The sequence below is a fragment of the Mastigoproctus giganteus genome, chromosome 7 (genome assembly GCF_048544385.1).
Source record: "Mastigoproctus giganteus isolate SK-2022 chromosome 7, ASM4854438v1, whole genome shotgun sequence".
NCBI classification, from domain to species: domain Eukaryota; kingdom Metazoa; phylum Arthropoda; class Arachnida; order Uropygi; family Thelyphonidae; genus Mastigoproctus; species Mastigoproctus giganteus.
This window is the reverse complement of record NC_143581.1, coordinates 210020960-210033243: the sequence shown is the minus strand read 5'-3', so window position 1 is coordinate 210033243 and position 12284 is coordinate 210020960.

Sequence of the window (12284 nt, the reverse complement as noted above, 5' to 3'; positions counted from 1 at the left end):
TTCGCCGCATTGACAAAGGGGGGGGGGGTAGAGAGTTAGGCCTAATTTGTGGAGTTTGGAGTTGAGACTACCATGTCCTGTGATTAGAAAAGTAGTATGCATGCTTGGTGTCCACCAGTTCCTGGATTTGTCTCGCAGATATATTTGTGGGAAGAAGGTGAAGGTGTCTCTTCCCTTAGTTGTTGTTTGCCAGATATCCTGCCATTTTGTGCCTATGTCCCTATAAATTCTTGCTTTGTTTTCTTTTATACTTTGGTTGGTGTCGTTGGCAATTCCTCCCAGCGTAGCCTGTATGCCTAGCCGTTGGTTGTGTGCCAGGTAGTGGTAGATTACATCAAAGTATACGGGTGGTCTCCCGCACAGTACCTGGAGGGCCTCAGTAGAAATTGTCCTGCATGCTCTGCAGGTTGCCAGGAGAAAGACTCTTTGTGACTGCAATAAGTATTTTTTGCAAGCCGAGTTCAGTGCTCTGTAACCCCAGGCCCCGGCTCCATAGCAGACAATGGGAATGTACAAGCAGGAGTAGTATAGGCTTAGTGTGGAGGATTTAATTCCCCATATGGCTTTTGTGATGTTAATGAGCCATCCTGCTATTTTCCTGATTGATTTGACGATATGCCTGATGTGTGGCAGAAAGGATAGCTTGTCATCTATCCAGATGCCCAGGTATTTATGCTGACGCACTAGTTCAATTCTTTGACCTTCTAATTTAATATTTGGTGGTCTATTGAGGTCGAGGTGGCCTTTGAGAAGGATTTGCTTGGTCTTTGGTATTGATATTATCAACTTATGAGTATTGCTCCATGTGTAAAGTTCCTGCAGGATTGTGTTTGTTTTATCCTCGAGTTCCTTGCGTGAGTTTCCTGGGATTACCAGGGCGAGATCGTCCGCGTATGCGATGGGTATAATCTCTCCATGTGGTAGATTTAGCCACCCGTCCAGCACCATATTCCAGCACAGGGGTCCCAGGACTGAACCCTGCGGGCATCCTCTTGTTATCTTTCGCATAACTGAGCAACAGCCCGAGGAGACTACTGCGCGCCGATCTTGAAAGTAACTGTCCATAAGCTTGTAGATTGGAGCTGATACCCCAGCCTCTCGGAACCTCGCAAGGGCACTCGGCCACCATAGTGTATCGAATGCCCCTTTGAAGTCCACGAAGAGGCCGAGGACATATTTGTGGTTATAATTTTTAATTGTTGTTAGCATAAGGTTAATTGCATTTGTGGTGCACTTGTGTGGAGTGAAGCCTAGTTGCCCGTTTGAATTTAGTGCCTTTGAGTTATAGTAGTTTCTGAGTCTTTGGGCCAGGAGTTTTTCCAGCACTTTCCCAAGGAAGGGTAACAGTGCTATTGGTCGATATGACGTGGCCTGGTTTGTCGGTTTTTCTGGGGACTTTAATATAATTTTCAGGTTGGCTGTTTTCCAAGCTGTAGGGAAGGTGCCAGCTACAAGACAGGAGTTATAAAAGGTTTCTCAGCATATCTGATGTGATCGCAGCTTCTATTTCCTGTTCTGTAAACGGTGCCTCTTCTGCCACTGCAGTATATGTCAGGTGCTGAATCCTAATGTTTGTCTGTTCCAGGTTTTCTGGTACAGTTATATCTTGGTATATAATTTCATCTAATATGGTGTCCATAGTTGCACTCCAGGAGAGTGTTTCCGTTGTGTCAGGCTTTACTATTGATGCTAATGGGGTTGTTGGATGTAGCTTATTGATAAGTAGTTTGTACGGTAAGCCCCAAGGATCTTTTCCCAGTGTTCTTTGAATTAGTCTGTCCCATGCTAGTTTTTTCTCCTTTTGAATGTTATTGAAATAATTGTTCCTAGCTGTTTTGTACGTTTCATATAGAGTGGCCAGTTCCGCTTGATTGTGGTTGTTTCTTTTTGCCTTTTGGAATTCCTTCCTAGCCTTTCTTAGTCCCCTCCTTAGTGTTGCAAGTGCTGGGGTCCACCAGGGGACTGTTCTGGGCTTCCTTTGTTTGAGTGGGAAGGTTTTGTTAGCCGCCTCTTTAATAGTATCTGTGATATTCTGCTGGAGCTTGTTCACATCCCCATTTTGTTGTTCCAGTTGCTCCCTGGTAAGATCTATTAGATTCTTGTCAAAGTGTTCCCAGTTTGCGTTTTTAGTTTTGTACCTTGGGGTGTCGTAGTTCCTGCGGAAGGTTGGTGTTGTAGGCAATGTGGCTATCGTGAAGGTAATGGGGTTGTGATCACTGGTTGTCCATGATGGATGTACTGTCCAGTTTGTTAGATTATATGTAAAGAACCTGTTTGTCATGGTGACATCAATATAAGATTGTCCATGTGCACTAACAAATGTTGGTGGATGACCTTTTGTATTGTGTACCTTTATGCTGTTTGCATGGATAAATTCCTCTAGGAGTTCTCCTTTGAGGTTTGTTGTGGGGCTGTTCCACAGGGTAGATGCTGCATTGGAGTCTGTCATTATTAGTATTGCTGATTGTGAGAGTGTGAGTAGGAGGTGTTCTAAATAGTTGAGGAAGGGGTCAATTGACTGCGTGTTTTGGCTACATCTCATGTATACTGAAGCCACATAATTGCGGCCAAATGAGCCTTCGAGACATGCACATGCTGCGTATTCTGTGCATAGTTTGTTTATCTTGGTGACTGTTATTTGTGGGTCTAGGATAGTAATGGCCGCCCAGACCCAGGTTCTTGCATTTCCTCCTGTACCAGTAGTTTCTGGGTTTGATGTCACCATTTGGGATCCAAAGGGCAATCCTTTTACCTTTCCTTTGTATGTATAGGGTTCTTGTAACCCTAGTATTGTTAGTTTCTCTTCTGTAGCAATTTTAGAGAGTCCGTTCATTACTGATATTGATCTTTGGCAATTGAGTTGCAGGGCTTTGATGTGTTCCATAACTTTAGATGCGTATTCAGCTTTGTCAGTCATAGTCCGTTCTGGCTTTTGTTTGGTCAATGGCTCTTAAATATTCAGGACAACTCTGGTCTCTGTATGTGTGTTGATCACTCTTCTTCCTGTTCCTGCAATTAGGACAGATGGGTGGGGAGTCCTTCTTTGGGCATTCTGTGGTTCGGTGTCCCAGCACTCCACAATGACCGCAAGTATTTTCTGTTTGCTTGCAATATTTGGAGGTGTGACCATATCCCAGACATTTGTAGCATCTGGTGACAGTGGTGAAGTCTCTGACTCCATGGGCCGTCCAACCAATATAGACTTTCTCTACTTTTAGGAAGATTTTCCTGATATGGCCGGGTACTTCAAGTACCCAGTGTTGTAAGTTCTGGGTGCGAGCCTTCATTTTAAATCGCACCTTTATTTCTTGTAAAAAGGTGTTGTAATCCAATTCTGTGTTGCTGAGGTTCTTGTGGAACAGGTCCATAAGAAGTTCTTCTTCATTCATGTCTGTACTTATGTTATATAATACTATTGTTGGTTTCTGCTTTCTTAGAGGATCTACTTTTAAGTTAAGATCTCTGATCTTTTTGGTCTGTCTGAGTATGTCTAAGTCAGAGGAGGTGGCCGTTTCAATAATTACACCTCTTTCTCTGATTTTTATATCTGACTGTACAATTACCCCAATACTGGGGTAATTGTACAGTCAGATATTGGCGTACAATTACCCCAATACTTGGGGTAATTGTACGCCAATTACCGCTGCCTATATGAAGTACTTTAATATTGACAAATGTAAAGTACTTCATATATGCAAAGTACTGCCTATATGAAGTACTTTGCATTTGTCAACATTAAACTTCAATTGTCACTTCTCCGTAGCCGAGTGGTCAGGGGCGGGGGTGCAGCAGCACACGCTCTTTGAGTAGACTGGGGTTCAAGCCCCTGATTGCTAAATACGGTTGAATTTCCAACCGACACTGGACGAGCGTGGCAGATTATGGTCCATTTTCCTCAGCATGAATTGTTGAGGAGGCTTTCATCCTGCAGTGGGTTGATAATGGCTGCAGTTTACTTTTTTCTTTTTTTTTTTGCCACTTCTCTTCCTATCTGCCTAATTTATCCAGATCATGTTGTAGTAGCATACCTTGATTACTGTCATTAACCATCCTGCCAACTTCCGTGTCATCTCAAACTTATACATTCGGACTGACATTACATATTCTTCAACAATATCATTAATAAATACTGAAAAACAAGGGGCCCAGCAAATATTAATGCTATTAGTAGAATCCCTGGGGGACTGTACTAATAACATTAATCCAAGAAGAGCAAATGCCTACTGATAACCACTCTCTGTCTTCCTGTCTTCTCCCCCTCAATCATCCTTTTATCCAGAGCAATAACTTAGCCCTTAATGCTACACTGCTCTAATTTGAATAGCAGTCTTTTATGTGCAACAGTCAAATGGTTTTCTAAAATATAAATATATAGAATCTTTAATTGCAGTATGATATACACACAATTAGTCCCGTCACAGCATGGTGGTGCCACAGGTTTACAATACTGCCCAATTGTATGATGCCAAAATTATTTTTTGCATACAATTCCTTTGTTATTGCATCGTAGTATTCAATCAGGTTGGTCAAACAAGATTGTCCCTTTACAAATCCATGGTGTGAGTGTTATATAACTACATTTGTATCTAGATGGTCTTACATTATTTCTTTAACCAGTGACTCCATTATTTTCCTTGGAAAAAAAGTCAAGCTAACAGGTCTGTAATTACTCACGTTACTTTTTGATCACCCTTTATGAATTGGGGATACATTTTCACATCTCTAGTTCACAGGGACCTCCCTTGAATCTAAGGATGCTATCATAATTATAGCTAAATTTTCGCTGATTTGCTGCCTCACTTAATATAAACTGGATAGATTCCATTCATCCCAGCTTTTTTACATTTAGCTTCAACAATTTCTCTTCTACTTTCTTCTCACTTATCACAAAATCATTCAGCTCCCTGTTAGTATTTAATACACTTCGAGCGTCCCGATCCCAAAAAAAAATTCTCATATGAGTATGCAGATTCAAAATACTTATTCAGTTTGTCAGCAACGTGAGCAGGATTATCATTAGTTAAGCATTTGTATCTAGTGGACCAATGTGATTCATCTCCTTCCTTCTAGTTTTTGCTGCTTTTCTTTACATTCTTTTGCAAGAAACTTCTTGTAATCTGTCTTAACTTGCCGAATCTCCTTTGTGTCTTGAATACGAAAGCCTACAGTAGTTTATATCTACTGTAGGCTTTCGTATCGCCTGATAATTTATATAAATCCCACACAGTCTTCTCTGCCACAAGTCTCATCAGCGCATCTGGAATCCATTTAGTCTAAGACTTGAACCATATCTCCTAATGGTATAAACAGTTTAGTAGCTTCTACGATTACATCCCCGAATGCGTCCCATTTAGAATTTGCTGTTGGTAACTTCATCAATTGATCATTGCACAGAATAACTGTCTGAGACCACTGCAATCACCGTTACGAAAATAAAAATCCTTTCCTCTTTAAGTAAATCCGATATCATTACGTTATGATTACTACCCTATCTTATCTGAAGATTCTTAATGTATAAAGTAACCAATATGCATTAAGAATCTTCAGATAAAAAAAGTGACAGTAAAGAAAGAAAATAAAGTAAAGAAAAGAAAAGAAAAAAAGGTTACTTAATGATTGCTGCCACTTTCTTATCTTAAGATTTTTAATGCATAAAGAGTCACTGCTGATAGCCAGATCAAGAGAGTCTTGCTTTCTCTCGTTGCCACTATAAAATGCTCGAGTAGGAAACAGACATTCAATAAATCCTCTTAACTTCTTGCTGCTCTGCAAGGTGACCAACCCACAAGTTCCAGTCAATATCGGGACATATAAAGTCCCACATTATAAGACATTCTGATTTACTCTCCCACTTTATATGTCAGTACACTTGCTTATTATACTCATCACAGTAAATAGGCCTAGAACACATTCGTACTCTCACTTTTGTCTTCCCAGCGTTTATGTCACATCAGACTGACTCCACATTGCACTGGCTACCCATGACAAAAGGATGCAAAGCCTTAAATTTTATGTGCTTTTTAACTCAGAGCATTATCCCTCTCCTCTCCTTTCTGTACACATTGTACTCCCCGTATTCAAATTCTGCATCCCTTATATCTAAGTGGCACCATGTTCCCATATCCCCACAATGTCTATATTTGATGACTTCACGAGTACTTTAAATTCATCAAATTTATATACTGTGCTCCTAGCACTAATGTACATTCAAGTATGTATACACCTGTTTTTGCTCTTATTAACCCTAACTCCAGCAGGCCTTAATCTCTGACAACTCATTTTCCAGGCTGTTAAAACATCCTCATTTTCCATCTTTGCCTGCAGCTGCTGTTAATCTATTAGTCAATGTATCTTCCCAAGCAATCAGTTTTCTGAGCCACCTAACACTACCTCGATAGAATCAGCAAATAATCTTGCACCCCTTCTATTTAGCGAACCTATGAAGTGAACCAATTTTATCGCAATTCTATAACCCCCATCCTTCTGGCAGACTGCTTTTCCGGGATGAAACACTTTTCTCAACTGAATAAATGAACAAAACCTTGCGGCAATGCTGTCACTTACAGAATGTCGATAGCGCTTGGATATTATAACGGTTTTAGTATTAACTAAAGTAGTAAATTATGCAAGGAAGCAAGCTTATACAGCATCGGCAAAAAATAAACAAATAAAATAATAATAAATAAACAATGGTTACTGGACTAAAGCGGTTCAAATTCCTTTAAAATAAAGCTTTTTCAGGAAAGCTATCACAGTTCGTGGTGGTATGGTTAGTAAACCGGATAACCATCTGATAGAGCTTTCTTCTATACGATATTGCGTACTACCTGAACTCAAACTAATCTCAAAAAGGAAGTACTGTCAAGGAAACTAAGGGTACGAGATGTCAGTATATCATGTCTGTAAACTGAGATGCGTGGTTCTTGACTTCTTACAACTGCAGTTTTTCACATCTTGTGGTTACAATCGCTGTCCTTCCTCCATATCAGGTGGAAAAGATCAGAATTCGAATCCTCTCACTGAGGCGAGAAATTTTTATGCGGATTTTTCCCTTAGGTGGAGAGTTAGTCAGTCTCAGGCGATGGTTGTGTTTTGCTTTTTCTGGAAACTCATCCGAAGAATACTTATAATTACAAATACAATATACTGAGACCTCGCAGCCTTAGTTGCTTTGGCGCTTAACACCTCTTTTGGGATGAAAAAAAATCAGGTTTGCAGGAAGGGGAGGAAAAAAAAAAAAAAAAAAGCATTCAACCCACGCCGAGACCGACTACCATCGAGTACAATGTGAAAACAAACCTATAAAAGTTACCCTCCCCTTCCATTTGTAAAATAACGGAGGTCCGTAACCAGTATGCTAGCTACGGGTAGCAAGGGCTTTCTTGTGTGCATGAAATGCGAAACTCTTTAATTGACTTACCTGCAGTCCATATAAAATCGACTCCACATTTTGTCAGATAATCTTTTTTTTTTTTTTATTCAGTTAGCCGATTTTCTTGACTGCAACTTTTTTTCCCAAAAGTTTGACACATTTTGGTTGTAAAATAACCAGCATAATATAACACGTCAAGTGTCGCAACAATACAGTCTTCGACAAAATTCCACTTCATATCTTGAATGCGTTCATTCCCAAAGCAAATAAACGAGTCCACTGAAATGATGAAGATCATAGTGATAACAAAATGATTGGCGCAGTTGAAAAGATATTACTGAGATGATACATTCTATTGACCAAAGACACCCACCTTACAAAACTGACTCGCTACGATTCCTTCGCTTCAACAGGTGATATTTTTACACACATCACTTGTGATATTCCTTGTCAGTGATGTCCTATTCAAGGTTTTTTTTTTTTTCCCTACTTTGATCAAAAATTGTTTTGCGCAGTTCATTTAGTGAAATTCATTTGTTTCTTTTTCGATTTTCTTTTTCTGAAATCTTCACTTAACAGTGATGTAATTTTTTTTAATAATTTACGAGAAGAGTGGGGCCATCAAAGTCCTTCACCATAGTTCTCAAGAATCTCCCTGATTACATCAACCACCGGACAAACAGCATATAGAAAAGTTTAAAAGGCTCAAATAATTTCTCTTAGCATTCGTCAAAAAGGCCTTCTTAACAAGTTTCGATCCTAAGGTTTCGACCCACGCCTTCAAGCTTCTGGACTAATAACGAAGCAATTAGAGGTTCTGTTTATACTTGTGGACGGTCATATAGGATCAGAGGAGTATAGAACATAGAGGGAATACAAAAACATCACTGTATTTAGCAGTCACGTTGGGCTGAAATCACGATCAGCTCAAACGTGTATGGTATTGTACCCTCGTCTTTGACCACTTAGCTACAGTTGCTGTTTCTTGTATTCTGTCTATCTTGTGAACTCCTCTGACCGTTTGGTCGTCCCGGAGTATAAATAGACAATTTATTTACATCAGAGGTGCCCAACCTTTTCTGACTAGGGGTCAAAACACATAAAATTCTCAACTGTTCTTGCAGGCTGAGAACTGTTCCAATTCAGAATTTTTCGAAATTGAATTTAATTTTTGTTATCAGAGGTTTTTTAATAATTAAATACGAAATAATATTCTTATTATATAATATTATTCTTACTTCTTATCCTTATATAATATTATTCTTACTTCTTATTCTTATCTAATAATATTCTTATTATATGGTTATGATAATTGTTAAATATTGAGGAAGTATTTAACAACAGATAAAACATCGTAAGAAAGCAATACAGAAAAATCGATTATTAAAAACGGATATTTTCAAAAGTCAATTTGAAAGTATATTTTGTGACACACCAGATTTAAACTATGGGGAAGAATAACACTTATGACTGCCTACATGGCCCCGGGCCGCAAAATTGTGAAAGAACGGACCGAGAGTCGGACACTCCTGATTTAAATTGTTACTGCATTTATGAATCAATCTCATTATGTCATATTAACCGAAGCTTTCTTATCCCTAACACAAGTGTTACACTCACCAGCTGGTACGGCGATATACATTTCATCAGGACAAAATGCTTTCAAATGGCAGTGGAAGTTTCCCTTTCAGTATTAGTTTGGAAGATGTAAAATCTTACAAATATGTTATTTTATAAAAAAGTGATATTAGTTTAAAGTAAAACTTATAATAAAGCAATATGGGGGAGCGGAACATTACAAGTCAAGAATATTACTAAGATCACTGGCAAGGATTAAATTAGACAACGTCTATACAAGGGGAGCGGTAGGCTGAAAAGCTATTAGCAACCTGGGTAAACTTGACTCCCAGCTCACACAGGCAAACCAGAACAATAGAAACCAGTAGCAACGGCTATTAGTAGAAGGTGTCAACTCTGGTAAACAATAGCGCGATGGACCATGTGCTGTCGGGACATTTCTTTAATCGGTGACACCTGGGCGAGAGACAGGGTAGTGAAAACGGAACAAATGCTGGGAATTAGATTTAAGTCTGTCTGGCTGGCAGTGATGGCAAGTTTTATAGATCGTGGGAAATTAGTCTGCTAAAGTATAACTATAAGCGGCTTCAAAGGTAGAGACAGCCTGAGAAATTTTACAAAATTCTTAAAATAAGAAGTTGGATAGAGCACTAAATAGACAGGGTGAGAAAGATTAAAATTAGTGAATAAGAACAGAGAGAAAGTTGATAAAAGGAGTAAGATAGGTTAAACTGAAAACTAGGGCGGCTTTGACATATGTAGGCGGTACGGAAATTGAGATGAACAAAAAGTGAGTGAACAGGGAGAGACAGGACACAGATCCCAGAGTTGAGTTATGTGGGTGTTTATGGAAATGAGTTAGGAGGGAGACGAAGTTGAGATTCTTGTCGGTGTTTGGGAAAATGAGGTAGTAGACAGAACCAAAGTTGAGATCTTGTGGGTGTTTAGGAAAATGGGTTAGTGGGATTCTAAGTTGAGTTTTTGTTGGTGCTAGGGAAAGTGAAATAGTCAGGGGACACAGCAGTCGAGATTTTCGTCGATATAAGTAAAATGAGTTAATAACATGGACAGTTGAGGGTTCTGTTGTAGTAGGAAATATGTGTCAGTTAACAGTTGAGTGTTTGGTCGTGGTGGGAAAGAGAAGGGTAGCGCCCTGGGAAGTTTTCTTCTTGAAAAAAGTTCTTAATAGGTGGAGCGCAAAAACGAGGGTAGCACCCTATGAGTTTTTCCTTGTGATAAGTTTTAATAAAGCGGAGTGGAGAAGGAGTTAGAGTGAGATGCCTGTGAGTTTTCCTTGTGATAGGTTTTAATAAGGGGGAGAGAAAGGGGGCGAAATCCGCAGAATCAGTAGCTCGAGAGAAAGGAGCGAAAATGCGAAATTAGTAGCTCGATGAGAAGGAAGGAAGCAGCGAATGGATGGTAGCCCGAATAAGGTGGAGAAAGAACGCCAGTCCCATGCAGCCAAGAGTTCCAAAAAAAAAAATTATCTGTAGCAAATTCAGGTGAAAGCAGATAAAGGAGATCCTCAGAGAGCCAAATGGAAAGCTTGAAACCTCCCCGGAAAGGAAAGAAAAAAGATAATAGTAAGTACTGTAAGTTAACAAGGACTGTTAGTGAAACAGTACAGTGATTAATTAATGAAAAACAGAGATAGCATTGATAGATAAATTATCTCTTAAGTGAATTATATATATACTAACAGAGTTTAATTAATTCAAAAAGGTTATTGTAAAATGCAAGAGAAACGAAAGATAAGTAATAGATTAAATTGTTGTTCAAATGATTATAATATGTTAGAAGGATAATAAAGTTTATATGAGAAGTTTTGACTATGTTTTAAGGATAGATAATTGAATATAGTGAGAATCTTTGAATGTTCTAAGGATAGATAATTGAATATAGTGTTTGTATTGATGAAGAATTGTTGGTCCAACTGAAAGACTAATAACAAATAGAGACTTTAGGAAAGTTAAGATTGGTCTTCAGTGTATTGTAACAGAATGGCGAGAACACAGAGTATAATGATGAAAATAGCATATTGATTATTAATATAAGAATAATATATGCAAGGTATCCTTGACTTAACTTTGTATGCGTATTACATGTTTTTTTATTCAATTGTATATTATGTTGTGTATATATATGTAAATAAACTTTGTTGTTTATTAATTTGTGAGTTTGTTATTCCTGAACACTCAGCCTTTCCGAAAGAAATTATACATAATAGAGAAGTTCCCTTGGATCTGGAATTCTCCTAGAAAGTAAAGTCAGATGCGTAATGCGGGATATAAGAATAAAGTAGACAAACACATAATAGGGAACAAAACAAGAAAAAATAAGAAACAAGGAATAAATAAATAGGAATTATATAAATAATAAAATAGTTCCCTCCATCATCTTTTTATTCCACCCCCCACAAGTTCATTCCTTTTACTTGCCAGCTTGCGTTCTGCTGTCCACTACTGTCGTTGCCCTAGTTTGCTCATTTTTCCAAATAACGCAGTATGGTTTGATATTCTCATTGATGAAACTAAGAATTAAAACGTTTTGTTTATATTCCGGATTAACCCATAGGTTAAAAGAGTTTACAGGTAATAAACTGGCAATGAATATTGTCATTAACTGTAATTGTGGCCACGTGGACTTGAACCACGGTCATATCTACAATAATCCTAGGGCAAGTACAACCGAAGATTTTTTTTACAGGTATTTTACAGGTAAGAGGTTTTTCTATAGTTTTAGGGTTAGTATATGAGATAAAGAAACTTACAAAGATTTGCTGTGCGTACATCCGACCATAATATTAAGTCGTCTGTTTAAGAGACCTGCACACTAATTACTAAAGGCTAATCTCACATCTCGGCTATCTTTACTCTCAGCTGAAGGAATTCAAAGACGAACAGTGCGTAATAACACTGCAAACAAACCTGAGACAGTCAACTTCAGCGGCCCAAGCCCCATCATTATGCAACTGATGGCACTGCGAGCGATGATGCTATGCATTTCATCTTGGTTGTGTCCGGAACTAAGATAAATGACCTTGAATTAAATGATGGAAATTAGAATAATGTCATTACCATCATTTCACTCAAGCACTGCTAAGAGTAACAGAACAGAGAAGCAGGGTGCCGTTCTTGATACGGATGGTACGGCAGCATGGACAGAACAGCCTACTAAGTGATTATTCTACAGAGAACTTTTCAAGTACTCTCGTTACATTCATTTAAGTTAAAATAAAGCATTCAAAGCTTTTGTTTACTCTTCCAAAGAGAAACTGGTTTAGAACTAATGGTAATCTCCAAGAATGTAAACAATTAACTTCCTAATATTATCA